Source organism: Xyrauchen texanus, chromosome 34 (genome assembly GCF_025860055.1).
Source record: "Xyrauchen texanus isolate HMW12.3.18 chromosome 34, RBS_HiC_50CHRs, whole genome shotgun sequence".
Lineage (NCBI taxonomy): Eukaryota > Metazoa > Chordata > Actinopteri > Cypriniformes > Catostomidae > Xyrauchen > Xyrauchen texanus.
Window position 1 is genome coordinate 25,706,045 of NC_068309.1, and position 19,040 is coordinate 25,725,084.

A 19,040-nucleotide genomic window follows, 5' to 3' on the forward strand; every position below is an offset into this window, starting at 1 on the left:
TTATAAAAAGTTGATATAACAGAGCATGCGTCGACTCTGAGCTGACGGTGGTTCTGCAGACAGGGCGGAGTTAAGTGGTGCAGAGTTGAGTAGTGTCTTTTCGGTAGGCTGCTAACTAGTTTGAGAAATACATACTGTAAAGATAATATACAATGACCCCATAATGTCCATAAAACTCATAAAACTAATGTAACGTTAACCCTGTCCCTGGCTACCATGTAACTCATCTTTATCACAACTGTTTGCTGTTAGCCAGCTATACAGTTTGTCAGTGCAGTCAGTAATGTAGCATATTGAAAGGTAAACATCAGAGCATCTTTTTGCTGCACAGCAGATAATGGTGCGGTGGTGGATTGTGTCTGTTTAGTGTTGATTTTATGCTACGTTGTATGTAGTTGGTGAGACGCAATGCTGAAAAGTAAATAAACAACGTCCATCTTTTCTCTCCGTGACAACTAGCTTATAGCTAACTAGCTAACCTCATAGCTACTTTCATTGCTTGTCCGCTGAGTGGAAGCTAATGTGTAAACATGTATTCACCAAATGGTTTTGTTCAGGATTCGCAGTTTGGTACCCCTTCAACCGAACAATTCCAGTCGTTGCATTTACAAAATATAATATTTAAAAGTCTGGTTTTCCACCGTTGAAACTGTTTTTCTCATGACTCGGCAGGTATAAATGCTTCTATTTTTTAACAATCTACCGCTAATTGACTGGCAGTATTAATATAGTCAGCATTTGACTGATATTAAACAATAATACTGATGTTTATTAAGCTATTTCTTTTATTTTAATTTATTCTTTATTTAAATGGTCAGCATTTGACTGATACTGAACATACAGTTCTGATGTTTTTAAGCTATTTATTGTATGTGTATTTATTCTTTATTTTCTCAGTGTTCATTTCAAGAATTTGTTGACAATATATAATAATAATGTCAAATATTCTTTGATAAAAATATTTGTTTAAGAAAGCAGCTATATGAACTATATTGGCCACCGCTTTTTGGACCTACAAATATCTAATCACCATCCTCTCCCATTCTAAGGACATGATGAGCCTGGATCTTTTTCTACAAATCTTCAAAAGTGTTTTGCAGAAGAAAGAAATTCAAACACATCTCAGATGGCTTGAGGGTGAGAAAATTATCAGAGAATCATTTTTGATTGAACTATCCCTTTTAGATATCTTTAATACTTCTAGGGTTATAGTCACTCCAAATTAGAAAAACAACACAATCCCCCTAATTTGTGGACTTACTGTAACCATGCAAGAAATGTTATAAAACAAAACTATTTATTTCCAGGTCTAAATTAGATTTGGAATCACAGAATTTCAATGTGGACTCTGGAACACCACTGTATTTTTAAGACAGGTACAGCACAAAGCTTGCACATCAAGTCCATTAAGTGAATCAGCTATAAGGGCTATTTCTGTAAGCCTGCTATATCATGTTTTCATCAGCTTTGGAAAAAACCCTCGGGCAACCTGATCTCCGAATCGATCCATCCTCTTTCTGTCTCTAATTCATGTGTTCAGGTCACAGCCATCCCTAAAACTGAGTGGCATTGCCTGTCACAATCTAAACCAAACTCATTCTTATATTTCTGAACAATCTACCAGTTTCTTATGGACCAAACACAAGATCTTCTTGTTTAAGCTACTTAAAGATGACAATTAGAATAGTCCGTGAGGGGAAAGTGGGAAATTCTAACTGTGAGCCAAAATCAATATGAATCTCTCTGCCAGAGTGAACAAACTCACTGACAGATATACTTGACAGCTCATGTTCACTTCGTGCTGTGTTTAGTTGAGATTCATTCTGTTTGAGTGACAGGTTGCGTCCACTGCCAGGGGCATTGTGCACATAACAAGACAGAGAGAGAGAGGGAGGAAGAGAGAGAAAGAGAGAGAAAGAGAGAGAGAGATAGTCTACAGGGCTTTAGACACACAGGGCTAATCGACTAAAGAGCATGGATGGGACACATAGCAGTCCCTACGACTTATTGACTTTTTCACTGCAAGAAAGAGGGGTCTTTTCCCTTTGCTTCCATAGCAAATTATACAGCTCCAACGAGAGTGCAAATTGATGGCAAGGTTAGCCCCCTTCTCTGATGTGCTGGAATGTCAAATGTGAACTTCAAGCGTGGCCGTTAAAGTAACGTCGGAGCTCCCTCAGTCATCACAAAATGTAAGCCCAGCAGACCGCAGAGGCTGGGCCAGGCCGCTGACTTAGTCATTTAGATCGGTCTCCCAGGAAATATTACACAGAGAGCCGTCATGTCCACCTCCCTCACTCCCTCGTGTGTCCCCTGAGAGTTAATTACAGAGGAAATGTCTGCACGCTGCATAAATCGACCCAACTGCATAAAGGGCTGCCATTGCACATAGTCACGGAGGAAGACTACCCGGATTGAAAGCAAAGCAGAGTCACATACTTTAGTTCTCCCCCAAATCCATTCAAAACAGGCCTGTGTTGTCTCTGAAGCAGCTTGAAACATCATTATCACCAGATAGCTTAAAGAATGTTCTTTTTTAATGACCTGAATAGTCTACCAGACATCCGACAACTGGGAAAAAGTGAGTGGTGAGAAAGATTAAAGGGAAAGTTCACCCTAAATTGAAAATTCTGACATCATTTACGCACTTAAATTTTATCCCAACACATATGACTTTCTTCAGTGGAACACAAAAGGATATATTAGCGGAGATTAGAGGACTGACAGACTAACAGTTATCATCTCAATTCCAACAGTTTTTATGTTTGTTTGTTTTTTTTAGTCAGAATGGCTACTTTATGTAAGCAATAAGGCATGAGAGGCCATACTATATTTTGAATATAGTCACGGCTGAAGGGCATTGTTAGGGAAAAAACGTGTTCAAAAAAACTTTTTTCTGTTGTTTCTATCACTGAGGCAGACCTGTTTTTAGAGTTTATGCTTGAATGCCCCATCTCGTGACATAGGCTTTGTATTCTGTTGCTCTCGTGCACTCTCATGAAAGCACACAGGAGATTAATGGTCAGTCAAGAGTTTCACTAAATAATACGTTAGATTTCGGTTTGTTTCTCTCCAAACCTTCTTGTATGCCTTCAGAACAAGACATGAGTTGCATACAACGATTAATTATACTTCTGAATTATACTTTTGTGCTCTTTTGAAGCTCAAAGAGGTGGTCACCTCATAAACTTTTATTGTATGACATCACTGAGCATAACATTGTTTCATAATTTCTCACTTTGTGTTAAGAAAAAGAAAGTCATATGGGGATATAACAACACAGCGGTAAGTAAACAATAACTGAATTTTCATTTTTGGGTGAACTATCCCTTAAGTAAAATAAAAAAATTATATAAAATAAAAAACAATTGAAATAGACACTAGTCTCTAATAAATAAATACTTATTCCAGTGACACTGGAATAGATAATAGTCACTATTGGAATAAGTACTAGTAAATCAAATACAAAATTATATGAGTCACTATTGGAATACTGTTATGTATACCCTGTCTTGTTTCACTGTTGCCCTTTTGTTTGCCATTTTTGTCACTTTTGCATTCCTTAGTTTTCACTTTTGTCACCCTTGTACCTCCATAGTCTTGTTTTCCCTCGTGTTCACTGTTCATTGTTTTCACCTGCCCTTGTTAATTTGCCTTTGGTTTCTGTTAATCACCTTGTCACCTAGTTTGTGTTCTGTTTGTTAATTAAATAAAGTTTAAACTGCGTTTGGATCCGCATCTCCTCGTCTGCCTCGTTGCTCAAGCGTTACAGAACGATAGACCACACATGGATCCAGCAGCTATACGGGCCAAATGCCGGCTGCTCAACTTGCGGCAAGAAGACCAGCCTTTGGTAGACCACGCTCTCTACTTTCTCCTCCTGGCGACCTTTACGGACTTCCCGGACTTCGCATTGGTGGTTTTTTAAGGACAGCTTAAATCACTGCGCTGAGGGAGCGGGTGCCACAGGCAACGCCCGGCTGCACTCTCGCGACTACCTGGAGACGACCCTACTAGCGTGCAGCTCACCGCTCCCTGTCACACCAGCCTCACCTGTCAGCGAGCAACCCCCACGCCAGTGGCTTCCCTTGAACCTGCACAGTCCGCTCGTCTACCCGGAGGAGGAGGAAAAGACAGGCTTCCGCCTCCCGGCCCACGCCTGCCCGGTCTGCGAGCCAGAGCCCACGCCTGCCCGGTCTGCGAGCCACGCATGTCACAGTGGCGAGCCAGCGGCCGCATGTCACAGTGAGCGAGCCAGCGGCCACGCATGTCACAGTGAGCGAACCAGCGCCTACGGCCTCTACCGTCAGCGAGCCTGAGCCCTCGTCAACCACGGTCAGCGAGCCTGAGCCCTCGTCAACCACGGCCAGTGAGCCTGAAGCCACGCTGACCAGGAACAGCATCCCAGCTTAGCCAGTCGCATCAGCCGGAGGAAGAGGAAAAAGGAGAGGTCTCTGCACTCCAGCCTCCGCCTGCCGCAGCCCCATGCCCTAAACCCCCCTTGGCTCTGCCCTCAGCGCCCGGCGAACCCAAGCCGGCACATACCACGGTAACCCAGCCAGAGCCTGTAGCCTCAGACGTCAGTGAGCCAGTGCCGATAGCCTCAAACGTCAGTGTGCCAGTGCCTGTAGCCTCAGATGTCCCTGAGCCAGCGCCTGTAGCCTCGACCGTCCCTGAGCCAGCGCCTGTAGCCTCGACCGTCCCTGAGCCAGCGCCTGTAGCCAGGACCGTCCAAGAGCCAGCGCCAGTGGTCATGCCCGTCCTAGAGCCAGCGCCTCTCGAGCCTTCCAGGGCTCCGCCTCCCGAGCCTTCCAGGGCTCCGCCTCCCGAGCCTTCCAGGGCTCCGCCTCTCGAGCCTACCAGGGCTCTGCCTCCCAAGTCTCTCAAGTCTCGAGTCTTCCAGGGCTCCTCCTCCCGAGCTTTCCAGAGCTCCGCCTTCCGAGTTTCCCGAGCTTTCCAGAGCTCCGCCTTCCGAGTTTCCCGAGCTTTCCAGAGCTCCGCCTTCCGAGTTTCCCGAGCTTTCCAGAGCTCCGCCTTCCGAGTTTTCCGAGCTTTCCAGAGCTCCGCCTTCTGAGCTTTCCAGAGCTCCGCCTTCTGAGCTTTCCAGAGCTCCACCTTCTGAGCTTTCCAGAGCTCCGCCTCCTGGGCTTTCCAGAGCCCCGCCTTCCGAGCTTCCTGAGCTTTCCAGAGCTCCGCCTTCCCGAGCTTTCCAGAGCTCCGCCCCCCGAGCTTCCCAGGGCTCCACCTCTCAAGCCTCTCGAGCCTTCCAGGGCTCCGCCCCTCAAGCCTCTCGAGCCTCCCAGGGCTCCGCCTCTCAAGTCTCTCGAGTCTTCCAGGGCTCCGTCTCTCAAGCCTCCCGAGCTTTCCAGAGCTCTGTCCTCCGAGCTTCCCAGAGCTCCACCTCTCAAGCCTCTCGAGCCTTCCAGGGCTCCGCCTCTCAAGCCTCTCGAGCCTGCCAGGGCTCCGCCCCTCAAGCCTCTCGAGCCTCCCAGGGCTCCGCCTCTTGAGTCTCTCAAGTCTTCCAGGGCTCCGTCTCTCAAGCCTCCCGAGCTTTCCAGAGCTCCTCCTCTCGAGCCTCCCAGGGCTCCGCCTCTTGAACCTCTCGAGCCTTCCAGGGCTCCGCCTTCCAGGCCTCTCGAGCCACCCAGGGCTCCGCCTCTCGAGCCTTCCAGGGCTCCGCCCCCCGAGTCTCCTACGGCTCCGCCCCCAGAGCCTCTTGAGCCTCCTACGGCTCCGCCCCCAGAGCCTCTCGAGCCTCCTGCGGCTCCGCCTCTCGAGCCACTCAAGCCTTCGACTGCTCCGCCCTCAGAGCCTCCTACGTCTCTGCCCCCAGAGACTCCAGAGCCTTCCTGGTCTCCGTTCCTAAAGCCTCCCACGGCGCCGCCTACCTCGACTCTGCCTCCTGAGCCTCCTTCAGCTCCACCTCCTGAGCCTCCCTCAGCTCCGCCTTCTGGGCCTTCTGAGCCAACACCTCCCTCGGCTCTGCCTCAGAGGTCCTCCTTGGCTCCGCCTCACGTGGCTCCGCCGGCCTCCCCTGTGGCCACTCCATCTCCTAGGCCACCAAAATCGGCCTCTGTCCTGTGGTCACCTCCCAGGTCCCCTGAACCGGCCCTTGGCCCACGACCACCTCCCAGGCCACCAAAGCCGGCCTCTATCCTGTGGCCTCCTCCCAGGCCTCCTGACCCCGTCCCTGTCCTGTGGCCTCCTCCCAGGGCTTCTGACCCTGTTCCCATCCTGTGGCCTCTTCCCAGGCCCCCTGACCCAGTCCCTGTCCTGTGGCCTCTCCCCAGACCTCCTGACCCAGTCCCAGTCCCGTGGCCTCTTCCCAGGCCCCCTGACCCAGTCCCTGTCCTGTGGCCTCCACCCAGGCCTCCTGACCCTGTTCCTGTCCTGAGGCCTCCCCCCTGGCCTCCTGACCCAGTCCCTGTCCAGTGGCCTCCTCCCAGGTCCCCCAAACCTGTCCTTGCCCTGTGGCCAGCTCCCAGACCATCGAAACCTGTCCCTTTGTGCCCCCATGGACTGCCTAATTGTCCCTTGTGCCCCCGTGGACTGTCTCATTTCCCCCTTGGACTTCCTGTCTGCCACTTGCACCTCCATGACCTGCCTGTCTTGCCCTCTGTGCCCCCCGGACTTCCTGCCTGCCCATTGTGCCCCCCTGGTCTGTCTGTCTGTCTGCCCATGTGCCCACTTGGACTGTCTGTTTGCCCCTGGTGCCCTCATGTTGCTTTTGTGGGTTTTTGTCTTTTGTTTTTTGTCTTCTAGGATCGTCTGGAAGCCGATCCTTTGAGGGGGGGCTCTGTTATGTATACCCTGTCTTGTTTCACTGTTGCCCTTTTGTTTGCCATTTTTGTCACTTTTGCATTCCTTAGTTTTCACTTTTGTCACCCTTGTACCTCCATAGTCTTGTTTTCCCTCGTGTTCACTGTTCATTGTTTTCACCTGCCCTTGTTAATTTGCCTTTGGTTTCTGTTAATCACCTTGTCACCTAGTTTGTGTTCTGTTTGTTAATTAAATAAAGTTAAAACTGCGTTTGGATCCTCATCTCCTCGTCTGCCTCGTTGCTCAAGCATTACAAATACATACTAGTCAGAAGTGAATTGTTGATATCTGAACCACAGATTCCCATAGAATTCAATGAAAAAAATTAAGCAATTTGTTACCAGTAACAATGGAATAGTTATTGGTCATTAATTGAATAATGATTTATCGCAAAGGAATAAATACTAGTAAAATTGAAAAAGATACGTATCCTTATTTGAATACTTAGTAGTAACTAAAAATAAGTACTAGTAACAACACTGTCTCCTTAAGATGATTCACTTATGTTTTCCTCTTTTGTAAGTCGCTTTGGATAAAAGCGTCTGCCAAATGAATAAATGTAAATGTAAATGTAACATAAAAATAGATAGGCTACTAGAAAGATACAGAATAAAGCTCTTGAAATACTTCACTGGCACTTTGGCACAGTTCTTGCTCAGCATACTATAAAATGTGCACTAACCTTTATGCTGATACTCAAAAAGTCTGGCTTGTTGGACTAAGTTGAGTTTTTACTTTTAACCTTTTAGCAAGTTCATGGTAAATTTTTCATGTCATGTGGTATGACACTGTTGACATAAATCTGCAATAATTTACATATAAACATTATGGTGTGATATTTGATTTCTTTTTCTCTTTAATTCATTTCCCAGACTGTCTGATGTGAGCATACAACATGATTGTTAAAGTTTCCTTTAAGAATTATTAACGATTATTGCAGTCTGCTCTTTATGTTAAGCAAAATATACATTTCAGTCCAGATTTTAATTTCAAATAAACCTGAGCAGACGTCCAATGTGTTCATGTTACAAGAAAATTCATCTTTGCACTTTGGAAACTATAGTATAACTTTGATTCCTGTCCTGAGCCAATGTACAAAACAGTGTTTCCAATGGAATGTTTCTGCAAAACAGAAAATTCTTTATGCCTGTGTCACTAGCTACTTGGATAAACCAGTCAACATAGGGTTTACTGGATAATCAAACAAGTCTGTTTCAACCAACACATTTCTGAGACATCTCCAGATCCAGTAATCTGAATTGGAACCTATCATCAAAATCAAAGCCAATCTTTCCTTGTTGAACTCTCTAGCAGAGCATTAACATTTTTAGGCTCCAATGGTCATGTATGATCAATCTAGGGTTTCTGTTAGCCGGTAAATACAGGTTTTTGACCATTAAAACATCCCAATGTCTGATAAATAAAAACAATTTTGGGCACAATGTGTTAGGTGAAAATATTAACACGAAGCATCAGTAACCCTTTAGTTGATGCCACAAGTACAGTATACAATGCGACCACATCCCAATTATAATAGCACACCACGACTCCAGGCTTATGCGCATCTGAAGCTGTAGAGATACGCTGCACACATTTGACTTCACTTCAGCAGCAAAACACTTCTGTGCTATGTACTGTAAAATTGGAGGAAAACTGTCATAAAAATGAAGAGAAATTAGCATTAGTATAAGGTGAGAAATTAAATGACACAACCTAATTATTTTTGTTATTTTAACATTTCTTCTGAACAAAACAATATGCAGCAAACTGAAGTTTAACTTTTGCTTTGCCCTATGTTTTTGGTTTGAATGTTTTTTAAATAGAAGCTAATTGTATGTATGCTGTTTTGTAAAGGGTTCATGACATAGCTTTTTTTTTTTTTTTTTATAAATTTGTATATGTTCCTTGAGGTTCACTTTTAATATCAGTAAAGTTTTTGGCAAAACAAGCAGTCATATATTTGATCATTTTCCACCCTCATTCAGACCCTCTGTCCAAAATGCTCAGTTCCCCATCTGTCGCTCACTTCGACATGTGTGGATGAAGCGACACTAGGGGTCTCTCTTCAGAGCCTCGCGCATCACTGAACTTGAGAAAAGGCCATTGAGCAATTGGCAGACAGAATTTGCATGTCTCGCCCCCGGACATACCGGTATAAAGAGAGGGAAATGCGTCTGTCCATTCAGAATTTTTCTTCGGAGCCGAGCGGTTGTGTGATCAGCTGCATTCACTGACTGTTCACTTCATCTCTACAGAGCATATGCTGTTGGATCTATGGCGCATATCAGCGGCTTTCTCCTTCTCTTCACAATAGTGCAGCTTTGCCCCTGGATGCTTCGACAGCGCTTCTAAAAGAGATTATTTTCACTAAAAAGAGTTTATTTTCTCTAAAAGAGCAATACACAGCTGGCGTTGAACATCCTTTACAGGATGTGTCTTTTTAAAGATGTATTTCCACCCCTGTGTAGTTCCTAGATGCAATCAAATTTCTCTCCACTTCTGATGGTCATAAGTGCTGCCTCACGTGCCTGGGCTGCGATCACACGCAGGCAGCGTTTTATGAGTGGTCCATGTTCTCAGTGCGAGAACATAGCCATGGCAACTTTGCGGTCGTGGCTTTCTTTCCTCAAGAGAGAAAGCCACTTCCTACGGGATTGGGGCAGGCACGGCTGGCGATGAAGGTGATTTAGGACATACAGTGGCTTGGTTTCACCGGATAAATCCCCACGAACCACCCGCTCCCAGAACGCTCGTTTGCTTCCGTTTGGGTTCAAGGTGAGAGCAGGTTGCCTCACGGCCAGTCTGTTTACTCCCTCAGACCCCGCGAGCTGGATGATGATTTCGCAGCTGCATCGGAGAGCGTCACATCGGTGTCTGATGCTGATGACTCGACTGGGCTGCCACACCGGCATCTGATGCCGATGACTCGACTGGGCAGCCCCCGGTTCCTTTTTTCCCGGAGGTGCATGACGAGTTGACGAAGCCGTATATGACACATTTTACTGCCCAAAACCGGCTACCTCGCTCCTCCGCTCTCACTACCCTCGACGGTGGAGTTGCTTCAAGCTGTCTCCGCCCTGCATGCCATGGCCCCCCTGCAATCCACCAGGCCAAGGAACTTGAATATCTGCACTTGGGTAGTCCTGATCCTGATGTGCTGCAGGAACTGCGCTCGATGACCGATCACACCCCCTGGGGCCACGATGGTCACAGTGCCGGCACTTGGATGGGCGATGGCCACCCTCGTGGTCCAGGAGTGTCATCTATGGCTGGACCTGGTCGAGATACGGGAGGTAGACAAAGCACGCTTTCTCAACGCCCCCGTCTCCCAGCTCGGTCTATTCGGTGACACCGTTGACGACATCGCCCAGCAGTTCTCAGCGGTGAAGAAACAGACAGAGGCCACATTATGCCCCGCAGCCGTACCAACGTGGGTCCTTGCTCCATCTGCTTGCCGAGGCGTCCCCCTGCGGCTTCCTAACGTCAGGCAGCTCCGCTTCAACCCAGCGTTGAGCACCCCGCAGGAAGCGCACACACCCTGTCTCCCGAACGACCTCGAGGACCCGGAAGGCTCCCAAGCGTTCCTGAGACGGACGAACCAGGCAATGAGACATTTGCTCCGGAGCTGGTAAGCAGACCACTCCATCCCCCGGTGGAGGGTTGGGAGGAGAAATTTCAATTAAAGGTATGTTTTTGCCACACTCCCCTATGGGCTTCGGTTCCAACATTCTCAATAATAGAGCAATTTCCTCTCTCCCTGGGTCACCTGGCCCACAAATGCCGTCCTCACGGCAACCCGGTGCTACACTTCAGCAGTCCCGGCACCCCAGATGCAGACCCCCTGCCTCTGGACCCATGACGGCTGTCCCCCGGCCGGCCGGTTCTGATGAGTCCTGAGGACGCCTAACTGGGACCTCCTCCTCTGTCACTAACCCGCCCCCTGCTGGGTGGGTGGAGGTAGGTAAGTGCTTCGAGTCTTCTCTCAGCACCCGAGCCTCGGGAAACGCTTTTGCCTCCCGACGCAACACTACTTGCCCCGCCCCGCCACGAAGACTCACCAGGTACGTCGAAAACGATTGTCCCCTTAGTGCTCCTCACACTGAGCTTGGATGCGTGGCTTTCACTTCCCAACCCGTCGCGCTAGTTGGCCAGGACTATCCGACTCGGCTATGCGATTCAGTTCGCCAGGGCCCCGCCCCATTTCGGTGGCGTCTGCTTTAACTCGGTGCACAGCAAAGATGCCAACACCCTGCTTGCGGATATCACGACCCTTCTACTCAAAGACGCACCCAATGACACAGTCTCATCATATCCAAGAAAGGCAGTGGCTTACGACCGATCTTGGATTTGCGAGTTTTCAACTGGGCCTTAAACAAACTCCCGTTCAAAATGCTCACGCAAAGATATATTCTAATACGGCATCAAGATTGGTTCGCAGCTGTAGATCTGAAGGACGCATACTTCCATGTCTCTATCTTGCCTGGACACCGACCCCTTCTACTGTTCGGGTTCGATGGCAAGGCGTATCAGTACAAGGTACTGATGCACGCAGAGCATTAAATGTGCAGCTCTTTGTCTGCTTTGGTGGACAGCGGAAAGGGAACGCTGTCTTCAAACAGAGGCTTTCCCACTGGGTCACCCCCCTAAGGGTTTGAGCACACTCGATGAGAAGTGTGGCATCCTTGTGGGCACTGGCCAATGGCACCTCCCTAGCAGATATATGCAGCGCAGCGCAGCGTACACCCAATACTTTTACGGGATTTTACAATCTCAGGGCTGAGTCGGTCTTGTCCCGTGTTTTCTCAGGTCTGAGCCGGTAGAACTCGGTAACGCAGAACAACTGACCAGGTGTACTGCTTGCATCTAGTGCCTTTCCCCTCTACTGAGGTGATCACGTGTGCTCTTATCCCAGGAGATCCCACTAACTCGGTTCCATGGATGACTCCTCCCTAGCCCTCTGGTCCGCAAATTCAGCAGAAGAATTACACGACAAGACCCACTACCTGGTACTGAAACTACTCTGTACTGGAATAGGTGCTCCACAGGATGGGCTCCTGTGTGGATTATCCCCATGTGTGTATTTTCTGCGGTACGGTCCCTCTACAGGCGGCCTTTTATCAAGTTCAGCAGGGACTACCCTGCGTCTCCCTTGGGTAGTCCCTGCTGCCCCCCTGGTCGCAGAGTTTATAGCAACTCCTCACTCTCAGCAGGTAGGATCTACCACTGTGCCATTTCCACATGTGGCCTGAAAACCCATGTGATGTATTCCCGCCACTCTTTACCTCCCCCAGCCTGGGTAGGAGTGGTCTCCGCTGGGTCTTTTCCCCCTGAGAGAATAGGAGTTGGAAAAGAATGCCTTCCCCAATGCATAAAATAGCGTTAAGATGGCCCCAGCTGCTTTGACTTTATCCGAGAAACATAGAGGGAGAAAAGGCACGGCTGGCGCGGCCTGCTCCCATGCTTGACACGTCGCCTTGTTCCCCCCTTCCGGGTGCTGGGAACCTAAAAGGTTTATGACGATTTTATGGGGCGTTGGGGAAGGGTATGTACAGTCTGACGCACGCAAGTTGGCGCGCAACTGACTGCCCGCACCTGCGTCAGCAGCACACATACATGTTCAGTGCATGGCGTGATTAAATATGGACCCCTAGTGTCACTTCTTCGACACAACATCGAAGTGAGTGACAGACGGGGAACGTCTAGGTTACTATTGTAACCTCCATTCCCTGATGGAATGAACGAGACGTTGTGTCCTCCACTCCACGATGCTGAACCGAGCCACTGTTATGGCCGAACCTCATTCTTGGCTCCTCAGGGCAAAATCCTGAATGGACAGATGCATTTCTCTCCCTTTATATGTTCGGGGGCAGGACATGCAAATTCTGTCTGCCAATTACTCATTGGCCTTTTTTCAAGTTCAAAGATGCATGAGGCTCTCAAGAGAGACCCCTAGTGTCGCTTCTTTGACACAACGTCTCCTTCCCTCCATCAGGGAACGGAGGTTACAATTATAACCTAGACGTTTTTTGTGCTGCTTCTCCTTTAAGACTTAAAGTAAATGCTCACTGTTATGATTGACACTCTACTGTTGACTGACCTGCCCTCTGCTTGCCAACTAACTTCTCACCACTACTGGGCAGGTTACGGAAGTGATAAGGTAAATTAGCCATTGATGTGGTGTTGTGGAGGCAGTCGGATGCAAATGTCTACCACAGAGTGACATCACAATGCAGAGGACGTAGAGAACGAGTCATTTTGGCAACTTGGTTTAAACAAATGCTTTTTTTTTCAGCGAGGAGGAAGTTTTGAGTTCTGAAACTTAAACTATGTTTTTATAGTACAATGGCTCATATTTCAAAAGATCAAAGTAAATTTGATTCTTCATGTCATGCCTTTAAATGAAAAAGCAGCTATAATGAACAAACATTATGACTTGATTGTTCCATTATTATATAGCATATTATGTATTTCATTATGTTACAGTGTAAAATTAACACTGAAACGAGTTGACCAGATTTTTCTAATTTATAAATCACGGACACGTTGGCCGTTACCAAAATGTCTTAGCGGAATCTCTGGAAGAAACTATACATTTTCTGGTTTGTTGCAGTCTATCCACAGGAAAAAAATACAAATGAGACATACATTTTTGGACAGAAACACAGAACAACACCTCCAACAGAACAAGACAGGCCAGCTGCACCATTTTTGTTTGAGCCAACTTGTATGATTTCTTATGATTTTGCCATCTCGTACTATTATTATAACTTGCATGAACCTGGGATGGATTGACAACTGTACTCTGATTCTGTGTGAAAAGCTTGTGTCTGCGGCTCTTCACAATGCTGGCATATATTTCACAATTTCTGATTTCTTGTGTCCACTACATACTGCCTCAAGTTTTCATGACTCCAGGTGGACATTCAGCTCCAAAATAACTTCTTATTTTCACATTTAACAGGAGAACCTAAATGCTTTAGAAAGGATTTTTTCAATGTTTCGCCTCCTAGAAATTACCACTTCAAAGAGGAAAAACTGATATTTTTCATTTACACCCAATCCACACCAGGCAGAAAATACAATCAGTAAATTTCAAAGCTTCTCTTTGAATTTAGGTTTCACATTGGAAAACAAAAACCTGCACCATCATGACATAAGACAAAGTCTCTTGCCTCTTAGCTGGCTGATTCAATTCAAGTTAGAACAGAGATGGAGCCAAGACAAAGTGCTTGTGTGTAAGACAGAGACACACACAGAGGGAAAGACAAACAGAGAGAGAGAAAGATGAAGGATTAGTCTGAGCTCAGTCCTTGATACTGAGAGGAAGTGCAGTGTGGCCCTTCTCCAGCATTGGGGCCCAATAGAGGCCAGATACTGACAACACAGGAGGATATAACCTGGCTGTTTATAAAGTGTAAAAAAGAGAAGTGTGTGTGCATAATTTTATTTAAACACTAGTGATGACATACAGATTACACTTATCATACCAATTTGCTCCATAAGGCACTGGGATATTTCCTGAGTGTGAACCAAGACAAATGTGAAAGAAGATATTAAAATGCTCCTCTGAAACCCAAAAACAACAAAATTGTTGATACTCATTTTACATGGAAAAAGATTAGCTTATCATATCAGACATAATTAACAGAGACATCTTTTTTTGGTGCAACTTTTACTAATATAGTAAGTGGACTTCATGGCACTTTAATGTCATTTTAGAACAATATTTTTTACATTTAATTAACTACATGAGTTGTCATGGATGATTAATTAAACAAATTAATTGCAATGAATTATATATACTGTATCAAATCTACTGAGAAATGTCCCAACTTATAAGTATAATTCACATTATTCAAAGACTTTATATTATTGTGGAAGATGAGTAAATCATTGATTAGACAAGTGTTTCACAACATTTTTGCTGTAAGTGCCCCCACAGCACCATTAGTTAGGCTTAAGTACACCTTCATCGAAACAAAACCAAATATGTGTGCCAAAGGCTAAATATTATTTAAAGTTATAATTAATTTTATTATATCCCTGATGTACATAATGAAAAGATGAAGCTGCCAGGATGATGTTTATTCATCTACAAAAACAAAACAGGGCCAAACAACTGACTGTAAAGAACAGAAAGGTTATTAAAGGAATAGTTCACCCAAAAATGTAAATGATCTCATCATTTACTCACCTTAATGCAAGATGTGTATGACTTTTTCTCTTATGCAGAACACAAACGAAGGTTTTTAGTAGAATATCTGAGCTCTGTAGGTCCATACAATGCAAGTGAATGGTGGCTAGGACTTTGAAAGCCCAAAAAGCACATAAAGGTTGCATAAAAGTAATTCACATGACTCCAGTGGTTAAATCCATGTCTTCAGAAATGACATGATAAGCGTGGGTGGGAAAATTTAAGACCCTTTTTACTATAAATTCTCCTACCTACCCAATAGGTGGCGATATGCACAAATAATGTGCATCGCAAAAAACTAAAGAAGAAGAATAGGAAAGTGAAAGTGGAGATAAATAGTAAAAAGAGACTACTGTTTCTCACCCCAAATCTATCACATCTCTTCTGAAGATATGGATTAAACCACTGGAGTCATATGGATAACTTTTCTGCTGCCTTTATCTGATTTTTGGACCTTCAAAATTCTGGCCACCTTTTTTTGCATGGGACCACAGAGCTCAAATATTCTTTTAAAAATCTTTGTGTTCTGCAGAATAAAGAAAGTCAAATTTCAATATTTGGGTGAACTATTCCTTTAAGAGTTTAATTTTGCTTGGCCATAGTGCGAAAGAAAAAATTTATCTGGCCCCAAAAAACTACGATTTAAAGACCAAACAGCAGCATCTCTGCCAACTGGTTGTGTCCACAGTGGACTGAACAAACCCACAAGTGGTAAGAGGTAATCCTACTATGGCTAGCTCCCATCTGTCTTTCATCAATTCAGTTAGAATGACGACTTCTGAGTGAATGTTACATCACCTAATTAATAGTTATGAGCCAAGCTGATAAAGTTTAGAATGCCCCCTCCCCACTTTTATGATTGTTCCAATGCCCTTGAATATTGAACAGAAAACCAGCTGCGTATGATTCTTGGCCCTCTGGCTTCCAGATGAGAGCCATTTTTCCACAGTTCCTGATGGTCTGTTATTCAATAATAGCCTAGGGAAGGAAGAGGGGTAGCTAAGGTTTCATTCAAGCTCAGATCTGGATGCTCTCCAAACTAGACCTGGTTTAGGAAAACGGGATTATGACCTTGTTTTTAAACAAGCTTTGCTTCACTGCAAGAGGATCTGCTTTTCTAACGCAGTGACTCATGTTTTCATTCATACGGATCATTTGCAGTGTTTTCATAATTTTTGTTTCAACCAATGCCAACCCTGAGGATTTGAGTGTATTGATCCATGACTACATTTATTGACGATTTAAGATCAGACTTATGAAGTACTCAGATTTCTCAGGTGTGTATTTGTTGGGACATCAGAGACGATTGTTCTTATCTGTTATCTACCTTTAATCTGTTTATATCAAATATCACAGTCTACAGTGAAAAAAACTTTATAAAATTAAATACAAATATACTAAGCCAAAAAAATGACAGTGCTTTGTGCAATATTTTCGTAATATTACATTCTACATTTTCTTTTAGAAAATTGTATTATTATAATCTTTTAAATATATTAAAGGCATTATAAACAACATTTTCCTTTCTCTTTTGAAACAAGTCTTTAATGTGCTATATACACATTTGCTAATATTCACAATGCTAGGGTCTCATTTTGAATGTCAGTTTGAGTCATGCCAGTTTGCGTTACCAATGTGGCAGATTTTGCCGATCCAGTGATTCAAGACAGATTACACAAGCATTATTGAATCCTTATTTAAGACAGGCCTTGATCCCAAGAAACATGAGCATGCATGAACTGACACAGTGGAGTGGAAAAGCCACCAGAAGAGCCATCCCACAGAGAGAGAGGCACAGCTTTACATGTTCCATCTGATCATTTATCTCCTGAGCTCGGCAAAGAGAACCACGTTCTTTGAGACAAATCTGCTGCTCTTCTACAGCCTGTACAATGGCTGGCCTGTATTTCATATAGACATTCTCTTCACTAAACAATTGACAGGGATTATTGGCATCTCTTAGAGAGGAGGAAGCACTCTGAACTGCTTCTTAGATTCTTTCTGGTTTTTTGAGGTAACCAAGCCATTAAAGTATGGCAGATGTAGAAAAAATATTAAAAGAGAGCCAGATTTCCTCAATTATGGCAAAGAGTTTTAGAGGGAATGTGTATGCGATAAAGCAATGCTGGCAGTGCTAAACACCGGAAAGTATTTAATACACATGTGCACACAAGCACTGTATGTTAATCACAGGTCAGACCTCACACACACACTGTTTTCTGTCAGAGATCTGGGCAAATCTCAGTGGTCGAGTCTCGGAAATCATTACTTATAGAACTCACATTTTTCTCAAGTGCAAACTAGAGCATAAGGAAGTTCAGTCAAATTCTAGGCTACAACTTATAACCTATTTAAAGTTACTAGTTCAAAATTCTGTCATTATTTATGTACCCTAATACCTTTCCACACCTGTATGAGTTTATTTCTTCTGTGGAACACAACAGGAAAATGGTACATGTTGCACTTTTCCATACAATTAGTGGAAAAGTGGAAACTCATGCTATCAAGCTTCAAAAAGGATGCAAAAGCAACATAAAAGTGGTCCACACAACTTGTGAGCTTTATTTCAGGTCATACAATTATATTTAAGTAATTTTTCATTGATAATCCTTCACTTATGTAGCTGTTAATATGTAAGCTGGCAGTTGCCTTGGACTTATACTGACACCTAGTGGTGTGGATGCAGCATCGCGTAAAAGTAATAGTTGTTCCCTGTGTTCCAAACAGGATAAATCAGTCTCCGAGGGAAATTTGTGTCTCAGCAGAACAAATTCAAATTTTCCCAATCGGTGGGCGTTTTCAAACCGGGATAGGCATTTTTTCGACCACTTTACACGATTTGCCTACTACGTTAGGTTTCTCTACTTTCATTGGATAGTTTAGAAACCACCATCATGGTTTGGAGACACCCACTGATTAATACATTGAGATTTCCTACTTTCATTGGATAGTTGAGAACTGCCCATCCTGGTTTGAAAATGCCCACAGATTGGGAAACACCCATTATTGTTCCGCTGAGACCTAAACTTCCTCCAAAGGGCACTTAGAATGGAGAACAATCATGATGCCCATGCTGTGAGATTGCTTCATACAGAATAAACTTTTTTTAGCCCCACACCTTTCAACCCTCCAAAGCTCTCAGAGTGGATGGTAAAGTCTTCGAAGGGATTAGGGCATAGGGATGATCACTTCTGAATGGAACACCAATACCAATGCCATTGTAGAAATGTGCTATTCACTGTCAGTCATGATTGATTTATTATGTGAGTCAGGTGTCCGATAATAGGTAGGCTACAGGGATAAAACAAAGTAATATTCAGCTGGTCATGTGATCTCAACATAGCAGCCCCCATGAGGCTACCCACTCCATGTAAAATAAAATGGAGCATTTTACAAGCTTTTATTAGGCCACTGATATGTCTGAAGTTTTCACCTCAAGTGAGTGTGTTTTTTTAAAAAAAAAAGAACTATTCATTTATTTATTTTTTATGAAGAGAAAACAAACGCTCCTCCGCTGAGATCAGATCATTCAATTGGTGAAAACCGATTCAGATTCATGAATGAATCATTCAGATATATTTCATTAACTGTTTCATGAAGTTTCGGTCATGAATAAAACATTGTACTTCTCTCATGAACTCTCATAAATGCGCCAAGAAGATTTTCAGTGAATAATGACTTATATTTTTGTTTGTTCCTCACATAATGCTACTATATTGTTTCAAAAGATTTTATAGTGATTTGTACATTCTTTATGAAGTCCCGTTCATTTTAACTGCTTGTAATAGCGACCAGTACAATTCAAAATTTCTCCTTTTTGTGTTCCACGTAAGAACGAAAGTCATACAGGTTTGGAATGACATGAGGGTGAGTAAATTATGACAGAATTTTCATTTTTTTGGTGTACTATCCCTTTGGAAATGGAAATCTAAATATATTTAAACAGAACTGTGATTTCCAAAACTTTTCCCATTAAGTTACCCTTCACTGGAAACCTTCAATGGGCTTTTGGAGAATTCTGCTCTTT

At 44.5% G+C, this 19,040-nt stretch overlaps 1 protein-coding gene across 1 annotated transcript in view; it reads right to left on the reverse strand.

The window, feature by feature from the left end:
• The window catches only part of LOC127628054 (A disintegrin and metalloproteinase with thrombospondin motifs 2-like), a 97,078-nt gene that overhangs the window by 61,211 nt on the left and 16,827 nt on the right, over window positions 1–19,040 (reverse strand). The gene's annotated exons all lie outside the window — the stretch shown is intronic.